This window comes from Halichoerus grypus, chromosome 2, assembly GCF_964656455.1.
Source record: "Halichoerus grypus chromosome 2, mHalGry1.hap1.1, whole genome shotgun sequence".
NCBI classification, from domain to species: Eukaryota; Metazoa; Chordata; class Mammalia; order Carnivora; family Phocidae; genus Halichoerus; species Halichoerus grypus.
In genome coordinates, this window is record NC_135713.1 from 90,954,388 (window position 1) to 90,972,218 (window position 17,831).

At 37.9% G+C, this 17,831-nt stretch overlaps 1 protein-coding gene across 18 annotated transcripts in view; it reads right to left on the reverse strand.

The window, feature by feature from the left end:
- The window catches only part of ATG10 (autophagy related 10), a 404,709-nt gene that overhangs the window by 189,167 nt on the left and 197,711 nt on the right, over window positions 1-17,831 (reverse strand). The window lies entirely within an intron of this gene.

A 17,831-nucleotide genomic window follows, 5' to 3' on the forward strand; every position in this document is an offset into this window, starting at 1 on the left:
AAATTCCAGATGGATTAAAGTCCTAAATATAAAAAAATAAAATAATAAAGGTCTAGAGGAAAATAAAAGAATATTTTCAGAATTGGAAGTTAGGGAGGATTTCCTGAGCAAAACACCAACCCAGAAGCCATAAAGCAAAATAGTGGCAGACTTATTAAAAATTTAAAACTCCTATATGACAAATGATACTATTAACAAAGTTAAAAGAGAAGTGACAATCTAGGAAAAAATATTTGCAATACATATAGGAAATGAAGGATTGATAGTCATAATATATAAGTTATTCCTATGAATCAATATTACAGAGATAAACAACCCTACAGTAAAAGAGACACAGGACATAAACAAAAAATTCCTAGAAGAAATACCAGTGACCAATAAGCATATGAAAATATGCTCAACATCAGTGTAATGAGGAAAATGCAAATCAAAACAATATATCATTTTCTACCTTTGAGAATGAAAAAATTAAAGATCAGTAATATCTAATTTCTTACAGTATGAGAAAATGGGCATACTCATATACTTTTTGATGAGAAAATTAATTGCTACAGTATGTTTGGAGAGAAATTTTGTCCACGTTCTTGTTCATTCAACAAATACTATTAGCACCTACTTCATACATGTATTCTACTGGGCCCCAGAGATACAGCAGTGAACAACACAGTCAAAGGTTCCTCTCCTCATGGAGCTTGCATTCTGGAGGACAGGGTACAGGGTGGAGGGGATAACAAAGAACTAAATACATAAAGTAGGTGGTTTTAAGTGCAATAAAAATAAATTAGAGTAAGGGGGATTGACAATTATCCGGTAGTTAGATGCTATTTTACATAAGGTAGGTAGGTAGCAGGTCCTCACTGGTAAGGTAAGCAATGATCTAACAAAAGTAAGGGAATAAGTCATAAAGCTATCTAGGGGAAGAACACACTAGACAGTAGGAATGGGAAGTGCCAAGGCCCCATGGTATAAACAGCAGGCATCTTAGTATGGCTGGAGCAGAATGACAGAATAAGAGAATGGTAGAATGTAAGACTAGGGAATGACAGAAAGGGTATAGGGACCAGTTAGGCCTTGGAAGTCATGAACAAAGCTTTGGATTTTATTCCTAAAACTGGAAGTCACTGGAGGGCTCTGAGCCACAGAGTTCTACGACGGGACTCACATTCTTAAAAGATCACTCTAGCTGCTGTTTAAAGACCAGATTCTAAATGGGCATTAATTAGGAAGCTATTGCAATAAGCCAGGCGAGAAATGACACAGCCTGGGCTAAAGTGGCGCAGTCCAGGTGGTGAGAAGTGGTTGATTATGGATGTATTTTGCAGATTCAGTTAGTAGGACCTATTAATGGATTAAACATGGATGCACGAGAAAGAGAGGAGTCAAAAAGAACCTCAGGTTCTTGTCCTGAGCAATTGGAAGCTAATATTTCTTGAGATAGGGAAGTTTGTAGAAGAAGCAGGTTGGGGTAGAGAGGGAAAAGGTTAAGTAAAAATGAGTTAAATGTGCAATGCCATGTATACAAATGGAATGTCAGTTAGGTTGCTGGATATAAAAACTGGGAAGTTCAGGGACATGATAGGCACCAAAAATACAATTTTAAGAGTCATCAGTGAACACACAGTATTTACAGCCAAGGAGCTATACAAGATATCCTAGAGAGCGAGTCTAACTAGAGAAGAAAAGAAATCCAAAGATTGAGCCCTGGGGCACTCCAGTGTTCAGTTGGGAGATGAGGAGGAACCAGCAGAGGAAGCTAAAAAGAAGCAGTCTCAAGGGAGAAGGACACTGATAAGTCAGTGTCCCAGATGCTAAGCAAAGAGTATTTTCAAGAAGGGAGTGATAACTGTGCTAATTTTGTAGTATCTGTCAAAATGCAAAGTGAGAATAGTCTCTCATTCAGCAATTCCATTTTGAACTGTTTATTCTACAGAAATATATAAGCACACATGAAAACTGCTCTCTGCGTGGATATTTTTAAATTATCATTTGTTAGAGCAAATTAAATGCTCATCAATAGGGGACTGCTTAAATTATGGTACATGTGAAAAAGAGAATAAAATGGAATAATTAAAATAAATGGGAGGGCACCTGGGTGGCTCAGTTGGTTAAGCGACTGCCTTCGGCTCAGGTCATGATCCTGGAGTCCCTGGATCGAGTCCCGCATCGGGCTCCCTGCTCAGCAGGGAGCCTGCTTCTCCCTCTGACCCTCCCCCCTCTCATGTGCTCTCTCTCTCTCTCTCATTCTCTCTGTCTCAAATAAATAAATAAAATCTTTAAAAAAAATAAATAAATATAAAAAAAATAAAATAAATGGGAGAGGTAAGTTACTGAGATGGAATGATCTCTGAATATTAAGTTAAAAAAACTACTTGAAGAATAATCATATGGAATGACTGATTCCAGACACATGGAAAAAGAAAACATATATGTGTATGTTACCTGCAGAATAGGCAGGATAGTGTGATGAGAGAACACATGAGCTCCAAAACAGACTTCCTGGGCTATAAATTTGGCTTGTTTCCTTAGGCAAGTTGCTTAACTTTTCTTGGCCTTCCTTCCTCCCTCTATAAAATCCCTCAAAGGGAGGTTATCTGAGGATTAAATGAATTAATATACAAAAAGGATCAGTGTCTGATACATAGCAATCACTCAATAAGTGTTAGAAATTAATAATATCATAATAATGTATATAATAAATAATAACCACACATATAAATTCATAGAAAGAGATTTTGAAGTTTACTCTCCAAACTGTTAACACTTGCTTTCTCTGAAGTTTGGGACTGGGAGTTGGCAGAGGAAGTGAGAGGTGGCTGGCAGGGACTTAAACACTTTACCATATATATGTCCAAATTACTTGAATTGTTAATAATATACTAATGCAAATTTTTACAAAAGTAGATGTGCACTTCTTGTGAAATTTTTTTTTTTTTTTTTTTTTTTTTTTTTAAGATTTTATTTATTTATTTGACAGAGAGAGACACAGCGAGAGAGGGAACACAAGCAGGGGGAGTGGGAGAGGGAGAAGCAGGCTTCCCGCGGAGCAGGGAGCCCAATGCGGGGCTCGATCCCAGGACCCTGGGATCATGACCTGAGCCGAAGGCAGACGCTTAACGACTGAGCCACCCAGGCGCCCCGGACTTCTTGTGAAATTTTTAAACTTTTTTTAATTTAAAGAGGAAAAAGAATAGTAAAAATTTATGAATCTTCATGGCTATTTTTGGTGATTTTTCACTCTATAATCTATGGTTCAGCTGACACTGAAAAGATAAATCAAAGAATTAGGATAATGAGAAGCAGGCGATATAACATTTTCTAGTCATTTCCAAGAAAGATACATAGACAGACAAGTGGCAATAAAAATAGAAAAGACAGAAAAGAAGAGCCTGAATAAAATGAAGTAAAGGGAAGAGAACGAAATTGAACACTGATTCATAGACTCTGAATCTAACCATTTGGGCAAATCAAAAACACTATCTATCACATTTGAGAGAGGCAGTCACCCAGCATCTCTGACACACTTCTAGTGATGTAGACAGCATGTATTCTTAATCTGTTACACCTTATATTAACCAAATGTAGTCCCTCATTGGTCCTACTTGTCTCATCTGAAGTAACATAGAATACTCTACTCTCTCTTCACCAAGAATGACTTCTGACTACATATTTTGGCCCCACTACCTTGTCTGAATGGGCCCAGCCCTGTCCAATGTGAGCAGAAAGGTCATTCCAAACAGCAGGCTGCTACACTTGCTCCACACCCAAGGCAAATTACAGCTAAGATTCTTTCCACTCCGTGATGCCAACAGGTAGAACGGTTATGACAATGTGGATGTACAACTGCATGACTTCGGACTTCGACTAAATTCTGCTTGGAGAAACAACAGGTATTTGCAGGAGGCAAATGCTAAAGTGTGCTCTATGTGGACTCAACCCTTTCATATGTAACTCCAAGTCTTTCTTTCATTACCTCTTTCTTTGTCTTCAGTACAAACCCTTCAGCAGTTCTTCCCCAGACCTTCCCAAGGTGGAGCTCACCACTCCATGTATGGCTCTGCCTCTAATTACTATTTACTGCATTTGCATGTGTTTTTTTCTCATTATAATGTCATTAGCATGCAAGGGAGCCTGGTTGCCACGGCAACCAGGAGTGGTGAATGCACCGCACAGCCTTTAATGAAAACTTAACCCTACTTCATTTAATTCCCACTGTGTTTTTTGGCTCACTTCACTTTTGTGGTCACAAGAATGAAAATATCCTGCAGTTACCCCTGCTTATGTCGTGTTGCCCCAAGGTCTTGGGAACTTACGTGTGTCCCCCGAACATACCAACAGCACTTTATATTTCTCATAAGTAACCTTGATAACTTCCTCTGATAACAATAAATTCTCCCTCCAATCAACACTGCTCACTCAACAGTCTTCTGAATATCTAAAATAGTCTATTTTTCTGCAGATTAAATATTCTCAGGTTCTCAAATTTGATATGATTTCTGCAGTCCTTACTCACCTAACTGGCAGCCCCTGAAAACATTCTAAATGATTTGGTTGAGATCAAACACTACTTCTATAGCATCCTGCCCATCTAGTAACCTTCTCAAAAGAAAATAAAAGATTAATTTGACACAATTTTTTTTTAGCCAACCTACAAAAGTATGCTTATCAAAGCTGGGTATAATAATAAGAATAATGGTTTGTCAGGTGATCAAATCAACATTTAATTTAAAAACAAACAAACAAACCAAAACCTCAGTCACAACAGGGAAAAATGAGATGACACTCAGGATGAATAAAAATATCCTAAAAGTAGGTGCAAAAATCCAACTACACACCCATAGGAGCTCTTGCTGAACAGAAATGCCCACTTTTAAGCCACAAGAGCTACAGATGCCTTCAAGTTCAATAGGAGCCAAAGCGTGACAGGCTGTCATATGCGGATTTCTTAGAACTCAGTTTGTAATTGTAATACTTGGGAGAATAAGGTAAGGAGAGCAAGGTCAACAGTACTGTAGAACTGTTTTAAGAAAGCAAATCTTGTATGAACCAGCAGCTAATGGCCACAAACATCTATTATTTTCTGGTATTGCTGTCTTTTACAATATGAGGAAAGACAGAATCAGTAGAGCCAACCACTGAAGTAAGGCAACCTGAGGAGTTAGGAGCCAATAGGAAACAAGGTCTCACTTCTGATGAAGCAGACCTAAAGAGAACCAGCAACAAAGCTACTGTCCAATAAAACCAGCTGTGATGACAGAAAACTTTCTTGTGCTGTCCAAAATGGTAGCCAGTAGCCACTTGAAGTGTGGCTACTGTAATCAGAGAACCAAGTTTTTTTATCAAATTTGATTCTACTTAATTTAAATTTCAATTCGAATTGCCACATGTAGCTAGTGGCCACCATATGCTAAAGCACAGCTACATAAATGATGAGGTGCTGCAAAGTAAACGTTCTGATGACATCTTAAGATCAGCTATATTCATCAACTTTCCCCCAAATAAGGAACTGAAGTGGGGCCTATCAAATCTGAGTCATAGGGTGCCTGGGTGGCTCAGTTGTTAAACATCTGCCTTCAGCTCAGGTCATGATCCCAGGGTCCTGGGATCGAGTCCCACATCGGGCTCCCTGCTCGGGGGGAAGCCTGCTTCTCCCTCTCCCACTCCCGCTGCTTGTGTTCCCTCTCTCGCTGTCTCTGTCTCTGTCAAATAAATAAAATCTTTAAAAAAACAATCTGAGTCATAACCTAGGAGGAGGCCCTAGTACAGCACCCACTGCAGACCACATCCTTCACAGGAGAAGGTCCAGGCTGTGAAAACAGTCTGCACTGAGATCAGGGGTGGGAGTTTAGAAGGAAATGAGTAGTTAGGATTACTACAGATCTGAGAACCTTTATAGCATAGAGTCAAGTACATAGACTCAACAGCCAGACTGCCTGAATTCATATACCAGCTCTACCATGAATAAGAGTGACCTCAGTTTCCTCACTTATAAAATGGGAATAATAATGAGTACTATTACCAACCAGTGTAAAATTAAACTGAACTAATACATACAAAACACTAAAAATAGAGCCTGACACAAAGTAATTACTAGTGAGTATTTTTTTTCCAAAAAGTAGGTTTCTCCTTCAAAAGTTAATTTATTTTGATCAATCCCCATGAGTGAGTTATAGAAGGCTAGGATAACCTATTTCTCTTCCCAGGCCTTTATTCTTCTACATGATTAAGAGGCCATCTGAACAGCTTTTTGGCTTAGTCCAGCTGAGTCTGGTTCATCATCATCTTGCCACCTACCCATCCCACTACTGCTGGCCCATATCCGCCACCTCAGTAAGACATAAGATACTGCAGGCTCTGCTCCATCACACACATGCCCAGTTGGTAAATATATTTCCTGAAATTTTACCCTCTCCCAGTCCTTGCTTTTTACTCCATTCTCTGAAATCTCTTATTGAATTTGAGACCTGTCACAGTTAACATTCTTGCCTTGGATTTCCAGACTGTCATAGGATTCACTCCAGTGCTTCCTAACCTTTTCACATCATGACACACATGAAAATTCATATTTAAACAGTATAATGGAGTAAACTTGAGGGAATTTGGTGGTGTCTATATGAAACTCAGTGAAAAAAAATCTTAAATACATTTTCTTTATATTATAAAATTATTAGTCGATCCCCATTCCTACCCCCAACCCCAAGCTACTCTACTTTCTCTCTCTACAGAGACAAGTGATAGAAACTTATTTCTCATTACTAACCAGAATTTGGATAATTCAAATCTAAATTGTACTCAAAACTGCCATCACTTAGCAAATCAAACAGATCTTCCTTTACTTTCATCAACAAATGTAATGTGAAAATTTCTTACAATAGTATAAATAGTGAATACAACTGAAATCATACACCTAAATCTATGATGCAGTTCTTCCTTAAGCATACAAGATGTTGCTCTACTTGTCCTAATGATCAGTCTTTACTTTTCAAACCATGCAACAAACTAAATGCCACAAATCAATCTTCTTTAAGCATACATTTCCAAGGCTAAATTTTTGCACTGAATCCATAAATGTTATCAGTACACGCAAATACATTGTCATGAGATCCTGGCAATTTTCTATTAGGTTTATTCACTCACCTAACAAATGTATTTTTTTCAAGGCAGTAACTACCTTTTAACAAATCTTCAAAGCAAGAACTGTTTACAGAAAAAGTCTGAATTCTCCTTCTAGTTCATCAACTTTAACAGAACTCCTCTTTGGACACAGACCGCCCCTCAGTATGAAACAGTGGAAAGCTATATTCCAATCCCATTTCTTCACATGAAGCTAATAACAAATGTGAATAAAGCAGCTTTAGCTATACATATTCTCCATTTAGATACATCAGAATATGTGAAATTCATGTACAGGCAAACTTTTACACAAGAGAGTTTCTCTGAGAATCAAATACCATATTATTTGAATCTCTGTGTTTTCACGACTCCATCCTCCTGTCTCTGCACTCACTCCAGCAGTATACAAACCCAAGCATGTTTCCATAATACCTTATTTGTTTCAAAGTATGAATTCACCACCTTCAATATTTCATCCCCAGTAATTTCTTTTGGTATTGCTTTACAAAGAACTGATATTCTTCCCAGCATTTCTCTTTAGGAATTCTAACTGTGCTGGAATTTGGCAGTTTCTAACATGTGTCTGATTTAATAATAATCTGGATTAATGTTTTCTTTATGTTATCTGACATATCATCAATGTATTTATAAGTATTATTTGAGAGTACCACTTTCCCATCTCTTTTGCTTTATTGGCCTCAATGTCTAGACTGGCTGGTAAAATGAGGGCTTCTATCCTTGTGTGACGCAGCTCAGCTTTAGCTTTTAATGGTGTGACCTTGTAACTGGTTTATTTAGCTTAATCTAAATAAACTGAAAAAGTTCATTGTTGGTAAGCACAGCAAAGGAAACCGTCAACAAAACAAAGAGGCAACCCACAGAATGGGAGAAGATATTTGCAAATGACACTACAGATAAAGGGCTGGTATCCAAGATCTATAAAGAACTTCTCAAACTCAACACCCAAAAAACAAATAATCAAGTCAAAAAATGGGCAGAAGACATGAACAGACACTTCTCCGAAGAAGACATACAAATGGCTAACAGACACATGAAAAAATGTTCATCATCGTTAGCCATCAGGGAAATTCAAATCAAAACCACACTGAGATACCACCTTATACCAGTTAGAATGGCAAAAATTGACAAAGCAAGAAAGAACAAATGTTGGAGAGGTTGTGGAGAAAGAGGAACCCTCTTACACTGTTGGTGGGAATGCAAGTTGGTACAGCCACTTTGGAAAACAGTGTGGAGATGCCTCAGAAAATAAAAAATAGAGCTACCCTATGACCCAGCAATTGCACTCCTGGGTATTTACCCCAAAGACACAGATGTAGTGAAAAGAAGGGCCATATGCACCCCAATGTTCATAGCAGCAATGTCCTCAATAGCCAAACTGTGGAAAGAGCCGAGATGCCCTTCAACAGATGAATGGATAAAGAAGATGTGGTTCATAGATACAATGGAATATCACTCAGCCATCAGAAAGGATGAATACCCAACTTTTACATCAACATGGATGGGACTGGAGGAGATTATGCTAAGTGAAATAAGTCAAGCAGACAAAGTCAATGATCATATGGTTTCACTTATTTGTGGAACATAAGGAATAGCATGGAGGACATTAGGAGAAGGAAGGGAGAAACAAAGGGGGGGAAATCGGAGTGAGAGGTGAACCATGAGAGACTATGGACTCTGAGAAACAAACTGAGGGCTTTAGAGGGCAGGGGGGTGAGGGGATGGGATAGCCCGGTGATGGGTATTAAAGAGGACACTTACTGCATGGAGCACTGGGTGTTATACGAAAACAATGAATCGTGGATCACTACATCAAAAACTAATGATGTACTGTATGGTGACTAACATAACATAATAAAATAAAATTAAAAAAAAAAAGAAAAGAAAAAGCTCATTGTTGGAACCAATCTCAAAAAGAGTTTTGGTTTTTTGTATTGATTTTACAAAACTTAAGAATGTTCCAGTCTTTTCCCGCACAGGATGAGTTTTTGTGGTGAGGTGCCAGCACCGTTTGCTTTGTACCTTGTCTTCACAATAATTTTTCCTGCCAGTAACACATTTAGGCTGAGGGGGAAAAAGTTACTGAGCACACAACTTCAAGTTTGGGATGATTCTCATTTCATTACCTAACTAGTGACTTGATGGCTTTCCAGCTTTAATGAAGAGTTATCCATTAAGATTGAGAAGTACAGTACCTGTAAAATTTAAATCTTTTTCAAATATAAAGACCTAATGGGGCTTATAGACTTTTACAACTACATAAAATCTATTTACAGGAATAGGGAAATAGGGAATCTTCTGTGTTCATTAAAATGTTTTTAAACCAGGGGCATCTGGGTGGCTCAGTCAGTTAAGCATCTGCCTTTGGCTCAGGTCATGATCCCAGGGTCCTGGGATCGAGCCCCACATCGGGATCCCTGCTCAGCAGGGAGCCTGCTTCTCCCTCTCCCTCTGCCTGCCGCTCTGCCTTCTTGCTCTCTCTCTCTCTCTGTGTCAAATAAATAAAATCTTTAAAAAAATAAAATGTTTTTAAAACAAATTTCATAAAAGTTCAAATAATTCATCATTGATTTTTGTTTATTCCAAAAACTAAAACTTTGACATAGTCACAAAATATATAACATATCAACTGATGTGTGATTAAAAATATTTTCACAAATGTATTTTCTAAGGCTAGAAAGCCTTTTAATGAATAAACCTAATTAAATTACATTCAATCATTACTTGATTTTTAAAAATAAATATTTTTTAATTTCCAAAAACAAACAGTAGTTACAAAAGTCTTTCAAGAATGCAACTTTGGCTAAGTGTTACCACCAAAAGCAAAAACTAAGTAAGTAATAAATCAAGAATAACAAAATCAATGTTTTATTTAGCAATACTCAGTAGCAGAAAATGGCAATAAAAGTAATAAAAATAATCATATATGAATTCTAAGTCAACAAAATTATAAAATGATGATGGTGATAATGATAAACTAAGCTGAAATTAAAATACAAATACTCTACATGTATTAAAAGACAAAATTTTAAAAGATGAAAGCAATCCAAATATCCATCAACAGAAGAATGGATAAATAAAACGCCATACACACACACACACACACACACACACACAGGAATATTATTCAGCCTTAAAAAGGAAAAAAGTCTGAAATGTGGATGAATCTTGAAGACATTATGCTAAGTGAAATAAACCAGTTATAAGAAGACAAATACTAAATGATTCCACTTAAATAAGGTACCTAGAGAAGTCAAAATCATAGAAACACAAAGAAAAATGGTGGTTGCCTGCAGCTGGGAGGAAGGGGGGATGGGGAGTTGTTTCATGAATACAGAGTTTCAGCTTACTAAGATGAAAAAGTTCTGGAGAAGGATGGTGGTGATGGCTATATAACAATGTAAATGTACTTACGACTAAAACTTTTACTGAAATGAACCACTTAAAAAGGAGTTAAGATGGTAAATTTTATGTCATGCATTTTCTACCATAATTTTTTAAATTAATTTAAGTGGTTATATTTATATTTTTTACCACAAATATAAAAATTAAAAAAAATATTACTGATGCGAAGTATATCATAAGTACGTAATCAGACACACTGGGATGATTCAAGGTCCAGCGTCAAGCATAGGTGCTATATGATATGGCTACTACAGAGAACTTTCTGGCCACAGGTGCCACACCAAAATAACTGCTGAATTTAGGGAGTTTACATATAGAGTCATTTAAATAGTGCTCAAATATCATTTCAACTACTATAAATTTCTGAATGGTTATACAAGACATTGTTAATGAATTATGACCATTAGTATCTTGAGCCCACTTATAGCCTATTCAAGTATTCAACTTCCAACTTTCTCCCTGATTAGCCTCTTGTCTCTCTCCCAAGGTCGGCATATTTATTCCTGGACAATCCTCTGGGTAAATCTCATCCTTAGATCAACCAAGGCTTCGGATCCCTACTTCCTGAATGCTATCCCAGGTTACCTTCCCTCCAGCACCATTGGCATGAACTCATACCTAGATTGGCTACAAAAAAAAGCTAATTCATCATAAGCTGCCTTACTAGAAGCAGTATCTGGAACAAGGTGAATTATGTGACCTTCTAAAGCTAAACTTCTATTTCTATGACTTATGAACATTCTTATGACTCAAGGTTATATAACACATAAATTTCAGCTTTATATTCTGATTGTCCAGGTATCAGCAATGAATAACATACGTATCAAAGAAGCATCCCTTACCATGATTTTCAGTAGCATTAAAATATGCTGGGTAAAACTGAAAAGTAAACGAAGTTTGCCACTGATGCACTCCCATTTCTACCACCACTCTGTTGTCAAGGCCACAGATTATCAAAGTTCCTAACCCTTCAAAAGTGCTACAAAGCACATAGCTCAGCTTTCTCTGTTGTTCACTTTCCTCCACCTAAAACCCTGCCCTAATTTTTAAAAATTTCAATTTGGCAATAGCCCACCTCCATTTGGACACAAATCCTGGTCAGGCTTTCTGATTTTCTTTCAAGAATGTCAACACCAATTCCCACCCAAGGGTCACTGGAGCATATGAACCTGCCCTTAATGGGGAAACACAGACTATCTCCACTTCAGGTTCTACTATCCAACCCTTAGCTCATTAACCACTCAATGTCATCAAGTGGTTTTGTTAGGGTCCTGAAATTATAAATGATAGCCTTTTCTTTTTACTCAAATTTGAATATCAAAGTTATGTAATGGGGCAAAGGAACATAAATCAACATTTGAAAATCTCATCCTAGACCAAATGCTTTTCAAACCATCTGTGGTAAAAGATCAGGAATTTTATTTCCAATCTGTCATAGACATGCTTTTGTGAAAAACACTAAAATGAATTACTAGAAAAAAAAAATGAAATTAAAAAATTCAAAACATACAAAATATAAGTCTCAATTTAAGAAAAAAAAAGGAAGAAGAAGAAGAAAAAGAAGAAGAATGTTATTCTTCTTTAGAATAGAGCAGTTTTAAGTTCACAGGTACAGAGTTCCTCCCATATATCTCTGCTCCCACATAGGCAATGGCCTCCCCCATACGCATGGCCTCCCCCATTATCAGTATCAATTTTCAAATTATATTTGACAGACATAATATTACTGTCAAATTATTTACAAGTTTCTAAGCACTCATTTCAATTTCTGCATTTATCTCCTTGCACTGGTACCAATCCAGGACCACATTTCTGAGTAACACTGCCTTTCATCTCAACCCAAATATCCACCTCTACCCTGTCACCAGAGTCAAAAACAATCCTCTCCATAAAAGAACCAGGAAGACACAAATGGCATATGCTATGGTTAGTGAAAAACCACTTGGGGTACATACACATCTGCCATCTATATATTTCTAATTCATGGAAGCCGATCCTTTTTCATAAGCTATTCACCAATCTAATACATTTATGAGAGTAACAGGGTATAGGAGTCTCATATATGCCTTTCACTCTGAAACCTCTCATTTTGGGGGGGGGGTAGTTAAATCCCCTATTCTGGTTCTTCATTATTTACATAATAAAGATCCATTTAAATGCACACGCACTACGCCCTCCTGAAGCCAGCAGGAGGTGAACATGAAGATCTGAGACCAAACTTCTCCGTATGTGTGCAAAGCGTGTTTCCATTGTGCAATCACTTTACAAATAAGAAATAAATACTGGGTTTATAAGACTTGGAAGAAAAGGTTTATGGCTTTGACTGTTTTCCATTACTGGAAAATTTACATGCTGAAAAGTAGCAAAAACCAGTACAAAAGAACAAACAGTGGGTGCACTTCAAGAGCTTGTTTCTTTCCAGGATCAGGAGTAAAATTGGGTTTTATTAGCTGTTTCATTAAGTTTTACTTTGAAGAAAAACAAACAGTGAAGGCATATGTGCAACATCTGATGAAAAAGGATTTTATTCTAAACAGTCTCTGTACAAAACTCATTAATGTAACATTAAATGTGAAGACTTGTCTAGCAATTTTAGGATAATTTTACTCATTTTAGTTTATTTATAATTTCTGACACAGTTTATTTAACATACTCTAATCTTTAAATCACCATGTGTACTAAACTAATAGATTAAATCTGTCTTTTCAATGACATTTTGCAATAAATATCTACAGCAGCTGTTAAAAGCAATTAGTATATGAAGTTTGTATCCCATTTAACACCTAAAGTAAGATAATACAGCTGGATATTGATAACTTGGAAATCATGAAAGCAGATCGGTTCTTCTTAATCAAACTCCTAATTATAAATACTTGACTTATACGACAAGATGCTACAAAGCATACTTTTTAAGAAACATTTAAATTTATGTGCTATTATAATCTAATATCTGGAATCTAAGCATCTAATGTATCAAAGTGTTAAGTAAAAGTAAATACTTTTTTCCTCAGAGCAAATTGAAACATGCTGGATATTCATCATATTCCCCTGGAATAATTTATTCAATCACTATTTTTCCATTTCAAGCCTAAATGTTGGTAAGAAGCAACTAAAGTTTGTTAGTAAAAAAAAAAATACATATATCCTAGTTCCACTGTGGGGGTTACATAATAGTGTGAATCTCTGGTATGGAGGAGAATAAACTTCAGCTTCAAACTAAGTGAGTAAATTACATATTAAACTACAGGTTAGGGGTTAGGATGGTAGTCTTTGGAAGCAGACGCACCTTGGTTCCAATCCTGACCCTGCCTCTTACATAAAGACTATGTAACACTGGCTGGACAAGTCTCTTAACTTCTCTAAGCCTACACATCTCATCTGAAGTTGAAAGAATAATAGCTAATTCATAGGGATATTGTGGGGATTAAATGAAATTAGGCATATGTAAGTAATAGCACAGTGATGATGCTTTGAAAATGGACTTTCCTTTTTAAAAAAAATTATGACTCATTTTAATCAAAATAATATAACACATAGTTTTAAAAGTCAAATGGCACTAAAATGCATATATATATATAACAAAAATCAGCAGCCCTTTCTTACCCTTCCCCACATTCTGGTCAGTCTACCTAGAGGCAACCATTTGCAACTTTCCTTGCTATATCTTCTGGCATTCATCTCCAAATTCCATCTATTTTATGTATATAGCTTTCTCCTGATAGATGAAATTCAGGGTGACCCTCAAACTAAAAAACCACAATCATTAAAAAATGATTTCTGTTAAACTTATACATCAGAAAGAACATAGAGAAGAAACAGACTTTATCTTAGGAGAGTAGTCCAAATCAATTGTAATCTGTGATTAAAGGGTCTCTACTCCTCAGAGTACAAATACGAAATTTTTCCCCCAATAGCTGCTCTTAACTCTCTTGTGTGGAATCTCCTTTCCCACTTGTTAAGTGTGGCAGATTGACTGCATTAATGACCCCACTTTTTCACGCCTCACTATATCCTTGCCCTTTGGCACTGCCTTCCCACAATGACTCTGAGTTTGGCCTCCAAGAAAAGTTTTTTTTTTTTTTTTTTTTAAATGTACAGTTTTTTTTTTTTTTTAAAGATTTTATTTATTTGACAGAGAGAGAGACAGCGAGAGAGGGAACACAAGCAGGGGGAGTGGGAGAGGGAGAAGCAGGCTTCCCGCTGAGCAGGGAGCCCGATGCGGGGCTCGATCCCAGGACCCTGGGATCATGACCTGAGCCAAAGGCAGACGCTTAACGACTGAGCCACCCAGGCGCCCCTCCAAGAAAAGTTTAAATAGAAGTTTTAAAGAGTGCTTGAGTGTTTCTACTTTCTGTTTTTGGACCCCAACCACCACCATAAGAACAAGCTCAGGCTAGCCTCCTGGAACATAGAACCAAGTCAAATCATCCCAAATGTGGCCGTCTTAGACAAGCCAGCTCCCAGCTAACCCTGAGCTGACTGTAGACACATACACAAGCCCTGCAGATACCAGCTAAGCCTGTCACAGATCAGAAGAATGGTCTAGCTAATTTATAAGCTTCTCAGAAATAACAAATGGTTGTTTTAAACCACTAAGTTTTTGGGCGCCTGGGTGGCTCAGTCGTTAAGCATCTGCCTTCGGCTTAGGCCATGGTCCCAGGGTCCTAGGATCGAGTCCCACATCGGGCTCCCTGCTTCTCCCTCTCCCACTCCCCACTGCTTGTGTTCCCTCTCTCGCTGTGTCTCTCTCTGTCAAATAAATAAATAAAATCTTAAAAAAAAAAAACCCACTAAGTTTTATAATGGTTTATTATGCAGCAATACCTAACTAATATATTAAGGATCCTTAAACAACAACTCAGTACCACACTATAACTTTTTAGGCACTTTCAGTTATTAGAATTCTATCCTTCAGACAATTAGAACTCAATCTTATCATTATTACTGTTAATTTTGAAGCCTTCAGACTCAAAATCAATTTGAAGCTCTTTTCTCCCTGTGGTTCAACCCATACTCTCTGCAGCTTGGAATGGAGAAATGAAGCATGGTCTTGCTCAGAGGAACCTGCTGTCCCTCAATACTTCTTCCAGGAGCCCATGGCTTGAGAATTGGAAGCAGGAAGGACAGTTATCCCCTTGCTTAACTGGGTAGAGTCACAGTACCCTCTCTGCCATTTTGCTGTTCCTTCTCTGGCTGATACTGACTGGCTGTCAGTGTCCCTGCATGTGGCAAGCACACAGCTGCCAGCTCCCTCATGGGGTGACTGTATGGGCTCTTCAGAAGATCGTGCAGGGAAACCGCTCTCTGGACATTGTTCCAGAATTGCACCTAAGGCCTTAAGCTGAAGACAAAATACCCTGAGTAACTAATTTTCTATATTTGGATTGCTATGAATAATCTACTAGCCACTGGGACCAGAAACCTGCCTATAAAGATTGCTCTGAGGAACCATTCCTGAAGAATTGGGATCCCCAACCCCATCCCAATATGATAGAGTGACCATGTACCCTCTACCTCTGCAGAGGTCCCTTTACCTCCTGGCTTAAGCAGGATGACAGAAAAATAGGCCAAGCCTAGCTACTCTCTGGAGTGCATACATTAACAGATTAAACAGTGCCCTCTCTCCCCGTACTATCACTCTCAATTCCATTTGCCCCTGTTTTAGCAGAAAAGGGCAGACCAGCCAGTCTAATGCTAAGCAAATGTTCAACTAGGCAATGAAAGGACCCTCCTTCTGACTTGAGGGCATCCCATACTCTTTATAAATGGTTCCTTGGACAAGGAAGGAAGGCTTTGGGAGCGGAAGGAAGGAAGGAATCATTCCTCATCACAGACTCTTACACTTCTCCTCTGCTGAATCCTATTCTCATATTGGGATGGGGTTGGGGATCCCAGTTCTTCAGGAATGGTTCCTCAGAGCAATCTCTATAGGCAGGTTTCTGGTCCCAGTGGCTAGTAGATTATTCATAGCAATCCAAATATAGAAAATTAGTTACTCAGGGTATTTTGTCTTCAGCTTAAGGCCTTAGCTGCAATTCTGGCACAAGATAAAAAGGTCCCACTCAACACACTGTTACATGGTTATTTTTAAATCTAAAGTATGCATTAAATTCTACTATACTGCATATCATTATAGAAAAATTCCATTTTTACAGAAATGCCAGTTTTATTAAAAAGACTGCCCTGAAGAGGTTATTTGAATGATACTTATTAACTTTTTATGTAAATTTTATGGTGTTTTCATGGATCCTAATTCACCAATTAAGGGATAAAGGAACATTGGCATTTTTAAAAATTTCTCATAATTTTTCAAATAAAACTTTTCACCTAATAAAGTTCTTTGGACAAATTGTGAATTTTTATTTCTTACAGAAAATCAGAAAATCATTCATTTAACCACTATTTGTGTGTGTACATACTTTCATACTTGGTGATATTCTAGGTGCACTGGGCATATCAGCAAACAAAACAAAGATCTCTGGCCTCACAGACTAAGCTGGGAAAGAGACATTAAACAGTAAACATAATAAAAAAGTAAATTACAGAGCACGTTGGAAGGTGAAGAGTTGTACGAGAAAAAGAAAACATGGAGTAGGATAAGCAAAGTCAGGAGTGAGGATGGCAGGTAGGGAGATCAAGTGGTTCGACATGTTGAAAAGGGTGATAGGAAGGCTGCAGTAAGAAGGTGATGTGTGAGCTCACACATGAACAATGGGGGGGATGATGAGAGGAGGCCAGTCAGCCATACCTGGAAGAGGGATGGTGTATACCGAGGGGCCAGCCCATTTAGAGGCTCCAGGCAGGAATGTTTGTCTAGTGTTTCTCCGGTGTGTTTGAGGAACAGCAAGGAAGTCAGTGTGCCTAGATGGTTGCGAATGAAAAGAAGGGAATAGGAAGTGAAGTCAGAAGAGTAATAAGAAGGGTGAGGAAGGAGCAGGTCACGTAGTCTATAGTCTATTATAAATGTTTTGGCTTGGGGCGCCTGGGTGGCTCAGTCAGCTGAACGTTTGACTCGTGATTTCCACTCAGGTCATGATCTCAGGGTCCTGGGATCAAACCCCGCTTTGGGGCTCTGCACTTAGCGGGGAGTCTGCTAGAGGATTCTCTCTCTCCCTCTCCCACTGCCCTTCCCCCTGCTCATGCTTGCATGCACTCTCTCTCTCTCTAAAATAAATAAATCTTTAAAAAAATAATAAATAAATGTTCTGGCTTTTACGTAGAGTTGAGAAGTGATGTGCTATGACTCACATTTTAAAAGGGTTATAACATCGGAAGGCAAGGGTGGAAGCAGGCAGATA